This window comes from Mus caroli, unplaced genomic scaffold (genome assembly GCF_978045245.1).
Source record: "Mus caroli unplaced genomic scaffold, Mus_caroli_1 scaffold_4, whole genome shotgun sequence".
Lineage (NCBI taxonomy): Eukaryota > Metazoa > Chordata > Mammalia > Rodentia > Muridae > Mus > Mus caroli.
The window spans coordinates 18,584,039-18,604,470 of NW_028227259.1; the positions used below are offsets into that span (position 1 = coordinate 18,584,039).

Genomic DNA, 20,432 nt, shown 5'->3' on the forward strand with positions numbered 1-20,432 from the left:
ATAGAGGAAGGGAACAGGATGGGAGAGGGGACAGGGAAAGGAATTGAAGGGTTCAGGATCAGATGAGGGGTAAGAAAGGAGAGAGGGTCAGAGGGCCAAGAAAATGAATGGAAATCCGAGGCTGACAGAGCTGAGGAGATGGTAGCATCTCTAGGACATGCCAGAGTCCTGGGATGGAGGAAGCTTACAGAAGTCTATAGGGGTGTTTTTAGCTGAGACTCATAATGGTGGGAATATAGAACCTAAAGTGGCTACCTCCTGTAGCTACACAGGATCCCTAGTGGAGGAATAAAGACACTAACCCATGAAGTGGGAGTGGGTGGGTTGGGCAGCATGGCAAGGGGGGGGGGGGTAGAGTATAGGGGACTTTGGGGATAGCATTTGAAATTTAAATGAAGAAAATATTTAATAAAAATGCCTTAATAATAAACAAAGACACCAAGCCACCCACAAAGCATTTGACCCAAAACTTGTCCTGTCTAGAAGAAATGCAGGGACAAAGATGAAACAGAGACAGGGAATGGCAAACAAATAACTGACCCAACTTGAGACTCATCTAATGGGCAAGCATCAATTCATGTCACTATTAATGATACCCTGCTATGCTTGCATACAGGAGCCTAGCATCTGTCACCTGAGAGGTTCCACCCAGAAGCTGACTGAAACAAATGCAGAGAGACCTATAGCCAAACACTGGGTGGAGCTCAGGACTCTTATGGAAGAATTGAAAGAATTGAGGACCCTGAAGTGTATATGAACTCCACAGGAAGATCAACAAGTCAACTGACCTGACCATACAGGGCTGGACCTAGCTCCCCTCCCCCCACATATGTAGCAGATGTGCAGCTTGATCTTCATGTGGGTCCCCCAAGAAATGGAGTGGAGCCTCTTCCTAAAGGTGTTGCCTGTCTGTGGACCCTGTTCCAATAACTGGATTGCCTTGTCGGGCCTCGGTGTGATAGGATGCACCTAACCCTGTAGAGACTTGATGAGCCAGTGTGGGAGTTATAAAAAAGAACTCCACCCTCTCAGAGGAGAAGGGGAAGGGGCAATTGGGGGGATATTGTGTAAAGGGGGTACCAGGAAGAGCTGAAATGATCAAGATGAAAAACGAATAAATTAATGAATTAATAGAAAAAGAAGTCTCTAAGTCATTTGTCTATGTCCTTCTTCCTACTATGGTCTCCACTGAAAATTCTCATGATATTCTAGTAAGTCTGTCTTGTTTTGTTTTGTTTTGCTTTGCTTTGCTTCCTATACAGCTTTTTAAAGTCTTTTTTGTTTTGTGTCTTGGTTTATTTCTTGGAATATATGTCTTGGAACATCTTTACTGGTCCCATCTATTCAAAGTTTTTATGCTTCTTGTAACTTTATAGATACCTCCTTTTTTAGATAGAAAACCTTTTTTCTATAGTTTTATTGGAAAATATTTTCTGTGCCTTCGATCTGTTTTATTTATTTTTTTGTTTGTTTGTGTGTTGTTTTTTTTCTCCTTCTGCTATTCATATCATATTCATGTTTGGTCTTTTCATGGTGTCCCAGATTTCCTGGATGTTATGTGCGTGCATGTTTTTAGATTTAACTTTTTTTTCCCTCTGGACCAAAGTATCTATTGCTTCTATGTTTTCATCATTGCCTGTTCTTCCATCTCTTGTATTCTATTGGTGAGGCTTGCCTCTCTGGTTCCTGAACACGTTTTTAAATTTTTCTTTTCCAGTTTTCTATCTGAATGTGGGTTTATTTGTTTACTATTTGTTTACTTGTTTAGTCACTTATTTTGATATGTGTGTGTGTGTGTGTGTAAAACTTCATCTTCTTTAGTTTGCATACTCCTAATTTCACAACAAAATAAAACAAATGAAAATCCCTACAATATACAATATCCAACCCTGTAATTCTGGGGGAGAAAATTTTCTTGCCTTAATGCACAAGAAAAGGATAGAAGAGATTCCTCTAGATATGATTCAGAAGCCAGGTGGGTCAGGGCCAGTCAAGACTGCTGGATAGTCACAGGGAAACTACTCAGAAGACATTGGCTTCCCAGGAGAGTCTCTAATCTATTTCTTCCATTCAACGGGCATCCTTATCACCCTCGAGTGGGGAAATCTCATCAGAAAAAAACAGCAGTTCTAGGCTCCTCTTCTGTCACCTCATTTTCATCAATGCCCAGGCTTAGTTTAGGCATGTGGTAGATGTAATTGGAGTAGGTGCCAGGATCCTCTTGTGAGAAGCCAGAAGAGTACAGTAGTTCCAATCAGCAAGTCTACCAGGTCCTTGACACTTTTGTCATTTTTGTCTGCCTCAGCCTTCTGCCACAGGGTCTCCACAATGGGGTGGTCAGAATATTTCTCTAGGTGTTTTTGGCCATCATGTACCCTATTGTAGAGTTGTCTCAAGCTGCTTGGGCCTTCACAAGCCCTTCATGTTCCATGTCCAGCCATAAGTGCTTGACACAATGTAGCAGCATGAAGACACAAGGCTATTGAAGATGGTGACTTTTTCAACCATCTTATCCAAGATCTCCTTAATGAGCTTGCAAAGATTTTTCAACTTTGCCTTGATCTACTCCAGTTTCTTTTCTTCATCATCCTCTGGTAGCCCTTCTTAGTCACTGAGAACAGGTTCTTCACATCAAATTCGTTGAGCTTCTGCATGCAGTGCTTGTCATTAGGCTCAGTTATATACACCAACTCAAAGCCCCACTTCAGCAGAGTTGGCCACCAGCTCTTTGCTCTCACCAGTGATATATTAGATGGACTTCTGTATCTCCTTCATGTGAGACACATATTTTGACAGGGACATCATCTCACCTCAAGACTGAGCAGTATGTTAATGAAGCAGCTCAGACAGGCAGGAAGGATTACTGGAATGTTTGTGGATTTCAAGATTTAAATTCTTGGAGAATACCTCATAAAGTTTCTTGTAGTTCTCTTTCTCTTCAGACAACTCAGGAGCTCAAGGAGCTTCCTCACAGTCTTTTCACAGATGACTTTCAGGATCTTGCTCTGTTGCCACACAACTCAGGAAATGTACAGGGGCAGGTCCTCAAAGCAAACCATGTCATAGATAAAGTTGAGGGACTCGGTTCTCGGCTCATCACAGCTGTCCACGATGAACACACAACGGATAAACAGTTTGATGTTGTTCTTCTGGTTGTTCTCAAAAGGTCAATGGAAGCTTGCCAAGGAATAAAGAGCAATGGCTCAAATTCTATCTGACCTTCTACAGAGAAGTGTGTGACTGCCAAGTAGTATCCCAGTCATTGGTGAGGGACTTATAAAATTCACCATATTCCTTTTGAGGTATGTCATCAGTGTTACTGGTCCAAATAGGCTTAGTCTTATTCAAGACCTCCTGATCAATACATTTCTCCTTAATTTTCTTTATTTTCTTTTTCTTACCTTTGCCACTATAGTGCTCCCCTTCTGATCCCACATCTTCAATATTAGGCTTTTCCTCATCCTTATCTTATTCCTCTTTCTCATTTTTCTCTGCCATGATATAACTGATCTCCTTTTCTTGTTCCTTCTCCAAACAGAGGAGATTGGGTAGCATATGGACTGTGAGTGCTTCTTCCCTACATTTTTTGGCCCTCCTCTCCTCTAAGTATTCTGTCTGGTCTTCTTTGAGGTGAAGGATCACTTTTGTACCCCTGTCAATAGGCTCATCACAGTCTGCATGAACTGTGGAGGATCCACCAGCAGAAGACTTTCATACTGTTCATCATCATTGTGCTTTGTGCTTTCCCTACCACTAGATAGGCTGAACAGAATCCAACACAAAACTGTCTGTTCATGGAGATGCCTGAAACAGCATAGAGAGCCTCCATGAGCACATTTGTGCCATGCTTAGCAATGGTTTTCGAGTTATTTATGAGGTCAGCCTTGGTCATGTCAATGCCTGTGTCTACCAAAGTCAGAGTGTGTTTCTGAGGATTGGAGATGATGTCAATTTTCAGCTCTTTGCTGCTGTTCAACCTTAAAAGGGTCTGCCAGACTCAAATACCAGATCTTATCCAAGGCATCAGAAGCATTAGAGATGGAAATTTTCCTTGTTTGAATACAAAGGAATAATGATGAGGACCATGAGCTGAGCATTTCTTCCTAAAAGGAAAAGGCATCTACTTTTTCCTCTCCATGGTGTACTTCCTCAGGCACCGTGACAGAAAAGCCAAGTAGTAGTGCAGGGTGGACCAGGACTATGTCTCACTAGCATGGGAAGGCTAGGCTGCACAGGGGTGACTCAGAAACACTATGTGTTTTCATTATTGATTCCATTACCAATGCATCTTATAGTTGGTGGAGATATTGATCTATGACCAGAAACTTCCCCTCAAGTGTGATACTCCCAGAAAGCAATGTAGCTCCTCTATTTATCTCTGTTTCTTTCCAGGATAATGGGGTAATCTGTGGTTCTGGAGTATTCACACAGTACCCACGTCACGTAGGCAAGTGAAAAGTGTCTGCCAAACCATAGTGTACTGCAGGCTCAAGAATCTATAAGAACAATTCATTTTTCTATTATAATCTTTTAAATATGTAAATGTTGGATAAAATTTTTAGAGTGTTTTAGCACACAACCAAACATAGTTTTTAAGAGAGAATAAAATTTAAGTATCTACTAAGAATTTGTAATTTGTAATTCCATCATGATGTAGTATCTCAATGAGATTGATTTGTTTAAGTTTGCTATCTCATTTGTTAAATTATTTTTATTTTCATAATTTAGGAATCACCCAAAGACATAACTCTTTCATACTACATTCTGACACTAAAATTTAAATTTTAAACTAATATGGCATTTTAAATCTTAAAATAAAAATATACATATATAAATTTAATATTGGTACTTTAAAAATAAAGCAGCACTGTTCTGCTTCAAGAGGGTCTCAGATAATTAGCACTCTTGCCTTCTGCTGCAGTGCTGCATGTTGGTTGACTACACATACTTCTCTATTGCTAAATGACCTGCCTTTGCATTTAATTTGAATAATGTTCTGACAGCTTTAATCAACTGTAAAATGTTACCAGCAGAAAACAGACTGAAGCCTTCAGATGGTTTTTATATGGGTTCAGTATTGGCATAAACAATACACATTGAATGCGTTGTTCATCCTCACCTTACCTGGACTCTACTTATGCTTTTCAACCAAAATCAACCTTCACAATAAAAACCTGTTCAAAGATGATTAATGAACATCCATTTTCCACAACAATGGGTTCTTTCTATTCACAAATGAAAAACAAGAAGGAAATAGCTTTGTTGAATAAATTAAGCTAGGGAATCTCTTCCACTAAATAATTTTAAAAAGTTTTAAAAATTAGCATTCATGAATTCAAATGAAAAATATATACTGTTGATGTTTTGAAAACACCAATGAAATTTCTGTACAAAAGCAATAATAATAAAAGATGAGGTCCATATGAACTAACCAGTACCCCAGAGCTCTTGATTCTAGTTGCATATGTATCAAAAGATGGCCTAGTCGGCCATCACTGGAAAGAGAGGCCCATTGGACTTGCAAACTTTATATGCCCCAGTACAGGGGAACGCCAGGGCCAAAAAGTGGGAGTGGGTGGGTAGGGGAGTGGGGGGGCGGTGTATTGGGGACTTTTTGGATAGCATTGGAAATGTAAATGAGGAAAATACCTAATTTAAAAAAAAGTATGCATGCAGCCTAGGTTGACAACAGGTTGCTAAGTGCATTATTAAGAAAGGTATGTTGGCACAGTTCAATCTAAAAAAAAAAAAAAAAAAAAAAAAAAAAAGATAAATTGTTTATTTCTGGACTTTTCCCATATTAATGGTTTTGGAGCCACTATAAACTAAATGTAATATAAACCTTGGAAAGGGAAGCTTCAAAACCTCAGTATGCTTCTGCATTGGTTACTTGTCTCATTGCTGCAACAAAACAGACAAAACATTAAGAAAGAAGGGATTTATTTTGGTTTACAATTTGAAGTCACAGTTCGTCATGGCAGAGATTTCATGAAGACAGGAGCCTTGTGAGCTTGAAGCAGCAGGCCATGCTGCAGTCACCGTCAGGATGGAGAGAGATTCGTGATGGTGCTCAACTTGCTTTCTCTGTTTTATTCAGTCTGCGACTTCTACCTCTAGAATGGTGCCACCCAAACTGAGGGTGAGTCTTTCTATCTTCTGTTAATCTAATCTAGATTATCACAGACAACCATATCTTAGAGGCTCATCTTCTTGGTGATCCTAAATCCTGTGAAATTGACAATATAAGCATAACAAATTTATCACTTATCAACTTGACTGTTGCGGCCCGCCCGCGGTCCACAACACGAACGGTTCAACTGAGAATGGCAGTTACCTGCAAAGAGAGGTAACTAGATAGGGCGGAAGAAAAGAATGAAGCCAGGACAACAAGTTCTGATCGAGGCTCAATTTAATATTTCCAAACACTCAGTTTATAAAGGAAGGGGGAGGGAACCCAATTTCCCGCCAAGTAACTCAGGGTCCAGTAGCAGGACAAACACGTGTGTGCCTCCAGGCAGCAGAGTCAGGTTCCAGCAGTGGGCGTGGCAGGACGAATGAGCCGGTAGCTCCACCCTAGAGCAGGCAGGTTCCAGGCTGGGGGAAGGGAGGCCACACTTGACAGCTGTTTTTGTTGGGTGTTTTATTGTCAACTTGAGACAAACTAGTGTTATCTGAGAAGAACGCACAATGAAGAAAATGACCCAGCTTGTAGAACATTTTCTTAATTAGTGATTGGAGGATCTAGCCCATTGTAGGTGGTCCTCTGAGTTACATTAGAAAGTGGTTTTGTAAAGTGCCTTGTGTTAGATAAGAAAGTGGTCTTTGGTTATATTTTTAAACAGCAAGCTAAGCAAGCCATGAGGAGCAATTCAGTAAAAGTGTCCCTCTATGTCTCTGCATCAGTTCCTGCATCCAAGTTCTTGCCTTATTGTAATGTGACCTGTGAGTTATAAGCTGAAATAAACCCTTTCTACACCCCCCCCAAAAAAAAATCAGGTCCAAATCGAATTGTCTTTTACTTCTGTTAAGTCAATTAATTAAGTATACTTGACATGTTATACCTGTTGGGCTCTATCTATATACCAGGTTGTTAACTATCATGAATGACTTAAAGAAGGATGACAGTTTCAAATCCCTGTATCCTAGTTAGAGTGTTTTAGTCCTTTATTTCCATAATCTAATGTTGGGAGAGCACTAATTCATTGGTAGGATGGTCACAAAAAACATTGTAAGTCCTCTCTACTATTCCAAGAACAATTCTGACAATTCAACATTGCTGATAGCTGATTCTTCATATCAAATATAATAGCAGAGAATACAGAGCAGCGTTTGAAAGTAAGGGTAAAGTAAGTGAACACTGATGTGTATGGGCAAATGGCTGATAACTAAGATGTCCCCTAATAGTTAGGTAGAAAATAAAGCTCTCATTCAGAAGAAAAAGACAATGGTTTTTCAGGATGTTCCAAAAATGAGAGAGGCTTTGTCCCGATTTTGACCCCAAGGGGCTTTACATGAGCACAGATCCCTCTGGTTGTTGCTCAATACTAAACACAATCATGGTCTGACACATTTCTTGTTTTAGGAGGACATCCAAATATCACAAGTGCCTTGTTTAGTTTGTAAAATGCCCATGATATATTAATTGATTTCTGAATTATATAGAAAAATACCTTAATATATCGATCTCTTGTGTTCATTCCTTATGTAAAATCTTTAAAAGTGGACAATATAGATTAAAATTTAAATAAAGATAAAAGCATAAAAATGAAATAGATTCATCACTGAATTTATATAGGAAAGGTATATACACAAATGAAAAACATTTTCCATGACAAAGAATTTCTTCTTTTGACATAATGAAGGAAAGGGGAATTTTTATAAAATCTATCTTAGTCTTATTTCATCACTAACATTCCAGCTGATCCCTTACCCAGTAGGAGAGACATGTATGAATAACAGTGAAAGACAGAATTCAAGTTACTCTCTTACTTTAAAACTTTTCAAACTATATTTAAATCAGTATGTATGATAAAAATTATATTAATACTATTTCTAATCTAGGTAAGGCCAATTTTGTACTAAATACTTTAAAGATTGTTGCAAGTTTTAAGGGAGATTTTTAAAACAAAGGGAATAAAATATTAAAGGTCATTTGTAATATCACCTCAAACATAATTATTAAAATTACTAGTTGGTAGACTTGTAGATATGTTTTATAAAATCCCTGCATATAAAACAAATTATTAGTACACTGGATATAAAATGTACACTCTTAATCTTGCTTAGTGTAAGTAGACTTCATTTTCAGGCTAGAAATCATTAGTTTTCACATTAAAAAATAAGTCCTCGATAAAATTTCTTGTCATTAAACATCTTGCAATAGCCTTATATTTTATGTTTAAAAGTCTATTATATGAAAATATGCACATTGTATAATAAAAGAAATGTAGAAAATTATACAATGTGTTAAAGAAGCTGACAGACATAACATTAAACTTGATAGTTCACAGAAGAATTGGAAGGGAATCTGAACTCAAATTTTGCTTTCTGTTCGAGTCATGAGTTGATGGTATAGAAATATAGTATTCTTATTGGATCAGTTTGATTTATTTCATTTTGGTGTCAGGTAAAATACACATGCCTGTGCTTACAAGTTCTTCATCCCCGTTGATTTTCTAAACTGAGTTGAAAAAAGTTGGTTCAACCAGTAAAGAGGCGTCACAAAGTAAGCAGAGAGTTTCTTATTAGCTATCAGATTATTTCTTTTATTGATTATGATAGAAAATTAATAGCAAAAAATATACTTTACTTTATTTGTATCTTTGGCTACTTTACCACTCAGAACTTTAAGACACTGAAGAAAGGAATTGAAGAATCTAACAGAAGGTGGTAAGACCATCACCCTTCTTTTGGTCATGAGTTGGTGGAATTAACATTAGGGTAAGGCAATCCTATCAAAGCAATATACAAATTCAGTGTAAAAGCCATAAAAACATCAGTTAAATTTTTTAAAGAATTTTTAAAGCTTAAATTTTATATGGAAACACAAAAGACCCAGGATATATGAAGCAATCATATTCAATAAAACAATAGAGGTCCAGCCTGGTCTACAGTGTGAGTTCCAGGACAGCCAGGGCTATACAAAGAAACCCTGTCTTGAAAACAAAAAGAAAAAGAAAAACAAAAACAAAACAAAAGAGGTATTGCCATCACTGATTTCATCTTGTACTACAGAGATATAACAATAAAAATCAGCTGACATAAAATTAGGCAGCCTGATCAATAGAAAGGAACTGAAAACAGGTAATGTCCCATGTTCCCAATTTGAGGTAGAGGCCATGAGAAAAAGACACCATGTTCAACAAAAAATGATGATAGTTACATGTAGGAGAATGGATGCGAAAGCTTTGGAGTCATTCCTGATCTCCTGACAGTGATAGAGAAGATGTAAGGAGTATGCTTGAACTCATTGGCATAGGAACAGGACTCCTGTTCCTGTTAAGAATAAGAAAGAGAGATGACAGGATACCAATAACACAGGAATTGAGACAAACAATTTTAAAAAAATAAAAAAATAAAAAAAAAAAAAACCACCATCAATCAACTGAAAAGGAAGCCTACAGAAAGAGGGAAAATGTCCTTAGTAGTTTCTGTGAGATATTTTTTTCCAGAACAGTTAAGTAGATAGATCCCTAATCCAAAGTATAATTTCTACTTGCATAGACTTTTCAACAACTCTTGTTTGCTTATTCACTTTTATTTACAGCTACATTTAATTTCTTTTAAAAAATTATAAAATATAAGTCATTTGATGTGTTTACATCTATTAAAGTAATTAGGAATATGCATTCAATGACAGTTTGCATAAAATATTGATACTGGCAACATAATCACTGTTGTAACTTCACTTAAATTTAGGTTCATGTGCAACTAGACATTTGTGTGTAATTTTTATTCTAACACACTCAATTACTCCCATGCAGTCATGAAATTTGAAAGCAGAATCATGGCAAAGTAAAGTTGGTATGAACAAATTGACAGTGCTTCAATCAGTGAGTTTATGTAGATACTGATAAAGTAAGTTACTGTACATAAGAGACTAATTTCTAATAATATCTTTTTGAAAAAATGCACAAGAACTAAATTTCAATTTGAAGGTAAAGCAAAAAGTAAATTGAATTTCTCTGTCTCAGTACCCAAACACTCCCCAGTGGGCTTTACACAGTATCCAACAACATTGCAGAATAGCTTCCAATTTATAAACCAGAAACCTTTGTCATAAAAAAACCCTCTATATAAGCATAAGTAGTAATTGGGGAAATAGAACATATTTTTGATTTTTTAAAAAAAATTATAACGATACCATTTATGCCTTTCTTTTCCTCCCTCCAAGCCCTCCCATGTCCACATTCTTCTGGCTTATTTCTATAATTATTGTTATATAGTTACATGTGCATAGAGAGACAGATGATACATAAATTAGTAGATAGAAGACATATAGGTAAGTAGATTATAGATAGATATATAGATTATTATGATAGATAGCCAGCCAGTCAGCCAGACAAATAGATGAGAGATAAATGTTCTTAAATAATTTTCCTTCTAGATTATTATCTGGTTTCAGTTCCATCCACTTAGCTAAAGAGCACGCTCTTGATCATCCTGAATGTTTCTTGATAATTGCTAATCTAATGTTACCTAAATCAGCATCATAGTTTCTATTATCATAACACTAAGTAATCTGGATTCAGATTATATTTATCATTCATTTTTGTTGCACCACTTCTCTCTGCTTTGTTTTTTCACAGATACATTTCCTAACCAGAATTTGTGTTGAATATATAATTTTAATCTCCCAATAGAGGAAGGTTTGACTGAGAAAAACACTTCTGAGAAAAACATTTGAAAATCTGAGAAAAAAATGTTGAATTTTGTGTGTGTGTGTGCATGGGTGTGTCTGTATCTGTCCATCTGTGTCCCTGTCTTTGTCTGTGTGTGTGTGTGTGTGTGTGTGTGTGTGTGTGTGTGTGTGTGTGTGTGTGAGAGAGAGAGAGAGAGAGAGAGAGAGAGAGAGAGAGAGAGAGCATCCATGTGTAGGAATGCCCTGAAGTGGTAGATGACTATAGAAGGAGGTGCAGAGACAAAGTTAGGAGCTGAGACAGAAGGAAGGACCATCCAGAGACTGCCTCACCGGGGGATCCATCCCATATATAACCACCAAACCCAGACATTATTGCATACACCAGAAAGATTTTACTCACAGGACCCTGATATAGCTCTCTCTTGTGAGTCTATGTCAGTGTCTGGCAAATACAGAAGTGGATGCTCACAGTCACCTATTGGATGGAACACAGGGCCCCGAATGAAGGAGCTAGAGAAAGTATCCAAGGAGTTAAAGGGGTCTGCAACTCTATAGGTGGAACAACTATATGAACAAACCAGTACCCCCAGAGCTCGTGTCTCTAGCTGCATATGTAGCAGAAGATGGCCTAGTCGGCCATGAATGGGAGGAGAGGCCCTTGGTCTTGGAGTGGATGGATTGCGAAGCAGGGCAAGGGAGGGTATAGGGAAATTGGGGATAGCATTTGAAATGTAAATGAAGAAAATATCTAGTAAAAAAAAAGAAAAAGGATCATGAGATGCAAAAGTTGTATTAAGTAATGAGAAAAAATAGAAATCTTGTTTTTCTTGAAGGATTTTTAGAGGATGGAGTAGAAAGTTGATTTGATCAAAGCATATTTTATGTGCATATGAAATTCTCAAATAATAAATTTTAAAAATATTTATCATAAAACATTTCAGGCATAAAGCCATATCACTATAAGCAATTTGAAAAAGATAACTGTCTTTTGTAGGGGGTGACATTTTTCACTGAAGGGTTATGAGGAGCATCCTTATGATACAAGAAATATTATAATAGCCTGGACAATCATACCTTCTCTGTATATTGTCACATGTTCCTTGGGGATAGCAACTGCTTTCCAGTTGATAATCTGCCAGAATTATGAAAAACCTCTGAGTTTGTTAGAAAGTGTGGCAGGCCATTGACAGTGAAGCAAAAGTGCTATTGCTAAAGACATTCAAAATGTGCTCCCAGAGCATAACCCTGGAGCACTGGCATTCACAGATAGAAAGTAGATACACTTAAAAGTGGAATAGGAAGAAACAGACAAATATAGCAATGCGTAAGAGGCACAAGAAACACTATGGATATGGAGATATTCACAGTTCCCATATTGCAGTCCCATAAAAACCAAAATTTGCATATAGTATATGCAAATGACCTGTAAAGTTATTGTGCTCTGGCACTTTATAAGACAAAGTAACCTCCAACCATACCATTGTGTTCATTTGGTGCAGGAAGTCTGTTACTGGGCATAGGTTCTGCCCTTAATAGTAGTTTGCTTCTCTTCTAAGACTGCATTGGGAAAAAATCATTTGCAAGTAGATTCCAATTGGATCTACCTTTTGGCTTAGATATAGTAGAGTCTCCTCTCAGCTGTGGGATCCAATCTGTTGCAGAGAATGTGCAGGCCCTGTGATGGCCTTATAGTCTTTTTGTTCTTTCAAAGAGTTCTCTAAGCCTTTGGATGAGGAATTTGATGGAGCTATACAATCTAGGCCTGAGTATTGCAGGGTCTCTTACTCTCTGCACATTTGATGTTGGATTCTGTATTTGTTCCCATCTATTGCAGAAGGAAGCTTCTCTGGTGATGGCTTAAAGAGGCACTGGTCTATGAGTATAGAAGAATACCATTTGGAGTCATTTTATTGCATCCTTTCACCGTTTGTGGTATTCCACTTATATTCCTTTTAATCATCATGTGCCCTTTCAAGTGTCTGTTTTCAGCAAAACATAACATGCCCTCTCACAATACAACTTCCAAAAAAATATCATGTGACACAACTGGGTTGTTCAAGAAACCAGAAATTTCTACTTCGTATATGTAAATTTCATGATTTCATTTTTTTAAATGGCAGAGTAATATTTTATTGTGTAAATATATGATATTTTATTGTGTAAATATTGATCCTTTCATTCACTGATGGACATCTAGGATGTTTCTATTTCCAGGTATTATAAATAAAGCAGTAATGAACATGATTGGATGCCTCTGTAGTAAGATGAAGGATCCTTTGGGTGTAGCTGGATCTTGAGTTACACTGATTCTCAGGTTCCTGGAAGAAATACCACACTGATTTCCATAATGGCTGTACAAGTTTGCACTCCCAACAGCAACCTCATCTGTATGTGTTGTCTCATCAGTACAATTTATTGCTCTTTGCAATCTTGATGAGTAGAAAATAAAATCTCCAGCTGCACATGTAACAGAGGATGGCCTTGTCTGGCATCAGTGGGAGGAGAGGCCCTTAGTCCTGTGAAAGCTCAATGTCCTAGTGTAGGGGGATGCCAGGGCTGGAAGTTGTGAGTGGGTGTGTGGGTTGGTGGGGGAGCATTCTCATAGAAGCAGGGGGAGGGGAATCTAGGAAAGGTGGTAACATTTGAAATGTAAATAAATAAAATATCCAATGCGAATGGAAACAAAAAGACGAGCTAAGAAAAGAAGGAAAGGAAAGGAAAGGAAAGGAAAGGAAAGGAAAGGAAAGGAAAGGAAAGGAAAGGAAAGGAAAGGAAAGAAAAGGAAAAGAAAAGAAAAGAAAAGAAAAGAAAAGAAAAGAAAAGAAAAGAAAAGAAAGAAAAGAAAAGAAAAGAAAAGAAAAGAAAAGAAAAGAAAAGAAAAGAAAAGAAAAAGAAAAGAAAATCTCAAAGTAATTTAGATTCACAAAAATGTTGAATATTTCAACTGTTTTCTCAGCCATTTGAGTTTCCTATATAGAGCATTCTCTGTATCTGTAAACCACTTTTGAGTTGTTTTGCAGTGTTATTTGTTCAGGTTTTTTTTCCTTATATAATTTGGATATCAGCTATCTAGTGGACGATAAAACATTTTCCCCATTGCATAGCATGACACTGTATTCTAGTGCTTATGCCCACTGGGATATAGAAGCTTGTTAGTGTAGTAAGGTTCAATTTGCTCATTGTTGTCAATAGTGCTTATTATAATAATTTTCTATTTATAAAGTTTGTTCCTATGTCAATGAGGTAAAGGTTGTTCCCTAATACTTTGTCTATAATATTCAGTGTATCTGGTCACATGTTGGGATCAATTGATCTTTTATCCATTTGTAGTTGATTTTTATGTGGGGTAATAAGTATGGATCTATTTGGATTCTTATACATGCATGCTGACATACAATTTATTCAGCAATGCTGAAAGTAAACAACATTGTTTAAGATGCTGCCTTTTTTTCTAGTGTGTATTTCTGGAAAAAAAAAACACTCAAAGGTAGGGGAGAAAAAATAGTAACAGGACAAGAGGCTGTAGACTTGTTTGGAAGTAGTTCTTTGGGATGATTCTAATCTCTTTACATCAAGACACCAGCAGTCCAGTTCAGTAGTGTCAGAAAACTCATTATGAATCAGCAGCAGTGGCACAATCCAGCAGAAACTTCCAGGCCTCCACTGAATTGGGAAGAACCAGGACCAGATGGGACACCAGGAGACATTCTTTGCTGTGCCTCTCTCAATAAAGCAAAGATCAGTGAAGACAAAGATGAGAGAGCACCAAAGTATTGCAAAATTAGGTATGCAAGCAAGTGCAACATCACTGTCCACTGAGTCTTATTTATACTTTCTGCAGATTCTTGGATTGTCTTGGTATCTGCTTTTTCATCCTACTTTTCTTCTCTAATTATATATCTTCTTAATTATGTATTTCTCTCTCTACTCTTTAGTTAATTTGGCTAAGAGGTTGTAAATTATACTGATTTTCTCAAAGAACCAACTCATTATTTTATTGCTTCTTTGATTTTTTTTCACGTTTGTTTCTACTTTGTTTACTTTATAGCTCTGTGTATTTCTTGCCATCTTTTCTTTGAAGTATTGCTTCTTCCTTTGTTTTAGGGTTTTCAGATATACTGTTACTAATGTAAGATCTCATCAGTTTTTTTAATGTAGGCATTTAATATTATGACTTTGGCTTCTAATATTACTTTCATTGTCTCTAATAATTTTGGATCTGTTGAGTTTTCATTTTCATTAAATTCTAGAAATTTTTAATTTTTCCTTAATTTTTTCTTGACCCATTTTTATTCACTGGTGATTAGTTCAATTTCTATGAGTTTGTAAGCTTTCTGTTTTTCTGTTATTAATATACAGTTTTAATCTGTGAATGAGGTGTGTAATTCCCATTTTCTTGTATTGTTGGGAAATTTTGCGTCCAAGTATGTGGTAAATTTTGAAGAAAGTTCTATTGGTTTCTGATAGTAAGGTTTATCCTTTTGTGTTCAGGTGAAATGTTCTGTAAGGACCATTAGGTTTATTATGCTAATTATTAACCTTATGCTTTTCCATGCTTAGTTTCTGTCTGAGTAAACTTGTCTATTGACAAGAGTAAAGTGTTGAAGTTGCACATCATCAGTGTGTTAGACTCACAATGTTATATAAGCTGAATTAGTAGGTGTTTTGTTTTGTTTTGTTTTGTTTTGTTTTGTTTTGGTTTGGTTTGGTTTGGTTTGGTTTGGTTTGTTTTGTTTTGTTTTGTTTTGGTTTGGTTTGGTTTGGTTTGGTTTGGTTTGGTTTGTTTTGTTTTGGTTTGGTTTGGTTTGGTTTGGTTTGGTTTTTCAATACTGGATTTCTCTGTATATCCCTGGCTGTCCTGGAACTCATTTTGTAGACCAGGCTGGCTTCAAACTCAGAAATCCGCCTGCCTCTGCCTCCGGAGTGCTGGGATTAAAAGCGTGCATCACCACACCCGGCTTTAGTGTTTCCTTTATAAACTTGGGTGTTTGTGTGTTTGGTGTGCAGATGTTAAGAATCTCATTCTCTCAGCTGTTTCTCTTTTGATGAGGGTGTAGCATTCTTCCCTATCTCTTCTGATTTTTTGGTTTATAATCTATTTTATTATCTAGTTTAATTAGGTATTTTCTTCATTTACATTTCAAATGCTATCCCAAAAGTCCCCCAGACCCTCCCCCCCCTACTCCCCCCATCCCCCCCCCACTCCCACTTCTTGGCCCTGGCGTTCCCTCTGAGGCATATAAAGTTTGCAAGACCAAGGGACCTTTCTTCCCAATGATGGCCGACTAGACCATCTTCTGATACATATGCAGCTAGAGGGGTACTGGTTAGTTCATATTGTTGTTCCACCTATAGGGTTGCAGACCCCTTTAGCTCCTTGGGTACTTTCTCTAGCTCCTCCATTGGGGGCCCTGTGTTCCATCCAATAGCTGACTGTGAGCATCCACTTCTGTGTTTGCCAGGCCCTGGCATAGCCTCACAAGAGACAGCTATATCAGGGTCCTTTCAGCAAAATCTTGCTAGTGTATGCAATGGTGTCAGCGTTTGGAGGCTGATTATGGGATGGATCTCCAGGTATGGCAGTCTCTAGATGGTCCATCCTTTTGTCACAGCTCCAAACTTTGTCTCTGTAACTCCTTCCATGGGTGTTTTGTTCCCAATTCTAAGAAGGGGCAAAGTGTCCACACTTTGGTCTTCGTTCTTCTTGAGTTTCATGTATTTTGCAAATTGTATCTTGTATCTTGGGTATTCTAAGTTTCTGGGCTAATATCCACTTATCAGTGAGTACATATCATGTGAGTTCTTTTGTGATAGAAGACCCCACTTTCTTATTCCTCATTCTCATTCCACAGATGTATTCTCAAATACAAAGACACAAAGCTAGAAAACTCTACTACCCTAAGTTGAGAATGCATATATCCTTTCTCCTCTGTGTTTTCTTTTTAAAAAAATGCCACTAAGATATTAATAAAAGCCAGTGTGCTGGTAAGTTCCTTTAATCTCAGCACTCTGGAGGCAAAGGCAGGCAGAGCTATTTATTGAGTTTCAGGCTAACTAGGACTATATACCCTATCTCAAAAAGAAAAAGTAATATCTCCGTGATTAAAGATCCATTGAGATAAGTTATTGGAAGAAGAATGGAGAAGAAACCACAGCAATGACAGACAGGATGCCACCAAGACACACTTCAGACACAAATGTCTTGCATGTATGTTTCTTTTTATTGGAAAATCGAGACCATGAAGTTAACAGTTATTACTGAGCAATGTTTGTTGGTTCCCGTTACTGTGTTATTGTTATGTGGTTCTCCACCACCACCACCCCTTTATTTGTTGGTTTGGAATTGTTTATTCCACCTGTCTTCTTGTTTGGGGTTTTATCACACCATATTTTTCTTTGTGTATTTATTGTGATTGAAAAATTTGCTGAGTATAGTAGTCTGGTTTGGCATGTATGATCTCCTAGACATGTAGAACATCTATCTGTTTTGGTTCCTCTGAGTTTTATGATCTCTATTGAGAATAAATAAATTTCTCAGAAATTAATAACTATTTTAAGAGAGAAACAGAGAGAAAGAAACATATAGAGAGACAGATAAAGAGAGACAAAGACAGATAGAGACATTGGGACACAGAGAGAGACAGAGATACAGATAGAAAAGAAATAATGAATAAAAGAAAGAAAAAGAGACAGAAAGAAAGAAAGAAAGAAAGAAAGAAAGAAAGAAAGAAAGAAAGAAAGAGAGAAGGAAAGAGAGAGAGAAAGAAAGAAAGAAAGGAAGGAAGAAAGAGAAAGAGAAAAGGTAAAAGAAAGAAAGAAAATAAGAAGGAATGAAATAAAGAAGGAAAGAAGCAGAGAAAGGAAGAAAGGGAGAGGGAGGGAGGGAGGGAAAGAGGAAATAATAAAGGAACAAAAAATGAGGCTCTGAAACTAGTCCCTAGAGATTATATTTTAAAAGAAAAACTGGCATGGTGGCATAGACATGAAACACCTGAGGTAGGGCAATGAAGACCAGCATATTCCCAACTGTCACTTCAAGAGAGTGTAGTCTATTGATGAAATCCAGGACTAAGAGAGCCCCCCAAATCTAAACAAAAGCAAAAACAAAACAAACAAACAAGCAAAACAAAACAAACAAACAAACAAAACAAACAAGGTGGTTAGCACCTGAGGGTTACTTACACCTGAAGTTTTCATCTGGGGTCTGTTCTGTACATGGACATCCATGAGCTCATGTTGGCATACACACATATACTCACATACATGCACACTAACATACAAATACAGAAAAAATGTGAAGTATTTAGATGTAGAAAAATTACTTGTATTGAAGCATAAAGTTGTCTACACCCTGAATCCTTTTAGAAATTCTCTATTCAGTATACACAATATGCTTCACTCAGAAATATGGACATTTATATCCATATCACCAGATATACAATTATATTTCTGTGGACTTAATTTGGATTCAATTTTATGACATAAACAAGAAAACTATTAAAAACTAAATTGTTTCTGTTACTATAATTGATCCTCTCACTATGCTTTAGAATGTTATCAATTTTCTGAAGAGCATTTGGAAAGAAATATTAAGCTGATAAGCTATAAGCCATCTTTTCTCACGATAGTCTTTTAAGAGAGAGTAAACTCAGATAATGATTTTGAGTAAGTGTTTCATATATTTTCAGTGTAAAACCAGGACTAACATACATATCCAGTAATAACAATGCATGCAAATTGATGTAAACTGATGCTTCTGTCTAAATTCATGGACTATACATTGCATTGTGTAAGGAACAACTCAGCTTATACCTCCCACACATTGAGAATTAGGGCTTGAAGATTAAAAGCAAAAGTTAACAGCTAAATTCATGTGCAGTATTATGCTAAACTGGGAAACTAAGCTATAGAAAACTGACATCTTTTTCTCCCTTAAAGAAGCCTCACCTATAAATACCTCAGGGCATTTGTGCACCAGTTCATCCATATGATCTCTGTTACTATTTTATTATGCACTATTAGTATCAGGTTATTTTATTATATTTACTATGTGCTCACTATTGAAGTCATTGCATTGATGTCTTTCTTTTTAATTATCTGTCACCTCTGGTAAACCATAAAATTATGAACAAGAATGTTCATGAACAAGAATATATATATATATATATATATATATATATATGTAACTACACCACCTGGAAAACCTGGGGAAAGGGTGTGTACAGGTACTAAAATAAATAGCTCTTAATAAAAACTATAAGTACATTTAAGAATTTGATATATAAAAGGTATTTAAAATGTTGAAGCCATATTCATTTGAAAGCTGTGTAAGAAAAAATAATCATGCTTTTAAATATTTGTGAGACAGATAATAGTTATACCACTTTATCAATGAGGAAATTTATATAGTTCAGACTAACACAAACTGTTTTGAAGGATATCTCTTCTACATGATACCAAGTATCACTAAGCATCTACTATATCATTATTCATCTAATATCCTTCAAAACTGAACTAGCCATTGATTAAGTTGACTTATCTGCTTAGTGACAAACAACCAGGAAATAGGAATCTGGATGGAATTCAATGTTTTAAATTGTTTCTCCACAGAGGTAGCCACTTAATCCTTATTTTGTGTATTCATATTCTTGATACAATTCTGGTAAGCTATAAATCCTTCTATAGAAATAAACATTGTCTAATATTTATCAGTAACATCTTTCACTTTCATCAACAACTACTTAAAATCATTAGTTACCATGCTTAATATCATAGTGAACACACAATTATTGGTTTATCAGAAGATTAACTCTGGTGTAATTTTCAGAACAAAGAAATAAGTACACCCTATTCCAGCTTAGAAATGCGATGACTGCATTGCTGTACTAAATCAAATCATCAGAATGAATGAAGACTTCCAGCAATTAACAATGACATTACTTCCCTGGCTGATTTTTTTTTCTTATACAGTTATTTGACATAGAAGAGAAAGAATTCAGACAGTCAATTAAAATGTATGTACTTAAGTAATAATACTTGTTAAATTTCATGAAAGTGGCTAGGTTATTTTTAAGCTCCTTGACATAAATGAACAAAAGCGGAAAATGTTCATTGAGCAAAAGTACATTAAATTTTAAGATCACAAAATGTCAGGGTTTCTTTCAACAAACCTGCTCCTAAATGCTCCTAAGGTTTGTTTTTTTTTTTTTTTTTTAATGCAAGAACAGGAGTGAATTTTGAGCCAGACAATAGTTATTCAATTAGTTTGTCCTCTAATCTTGAATACAGCTAAATATTCAGCTTCTCCCTCCATTCACTTAAGTGACAAGAGAAAGGATTCTTTGTAGAATGTATGTCACCTACCAGAAGTATCACCTCTGCAGCCAAGGCTGCATCGTTTGTGTTTTTAACTGATTTTCTCTATTTTCCATATGCTTCCTGTAGGTGTACTACAGACAAAAATCCCATTTAAAGATGACACAGCAGCAAAGAAGTTATACCTCTATATTATTTCATAATTTATACTTGTTTCTTGTGATTTCTTTTTCTTTTACCAATTGATACTCAGTTA

At 36.5% G+C, this 20,432-nt stretch overlaps 1 pseudogene; it reads right to left on the bottom strand.

The window, feature by feature from the left end:
• Nucleotides 1–2,052: 2,052 nt before the first annotated feature.
• On the bottom strand, nt 2,053–4,946 carry LOC110294120 (heat shock protein HSP 90-beta pseudogene; annotated as a pseudogene).
• Between the last annotated feature and the right edge of the window lie 15,486 nt (nt 4,947–20,432).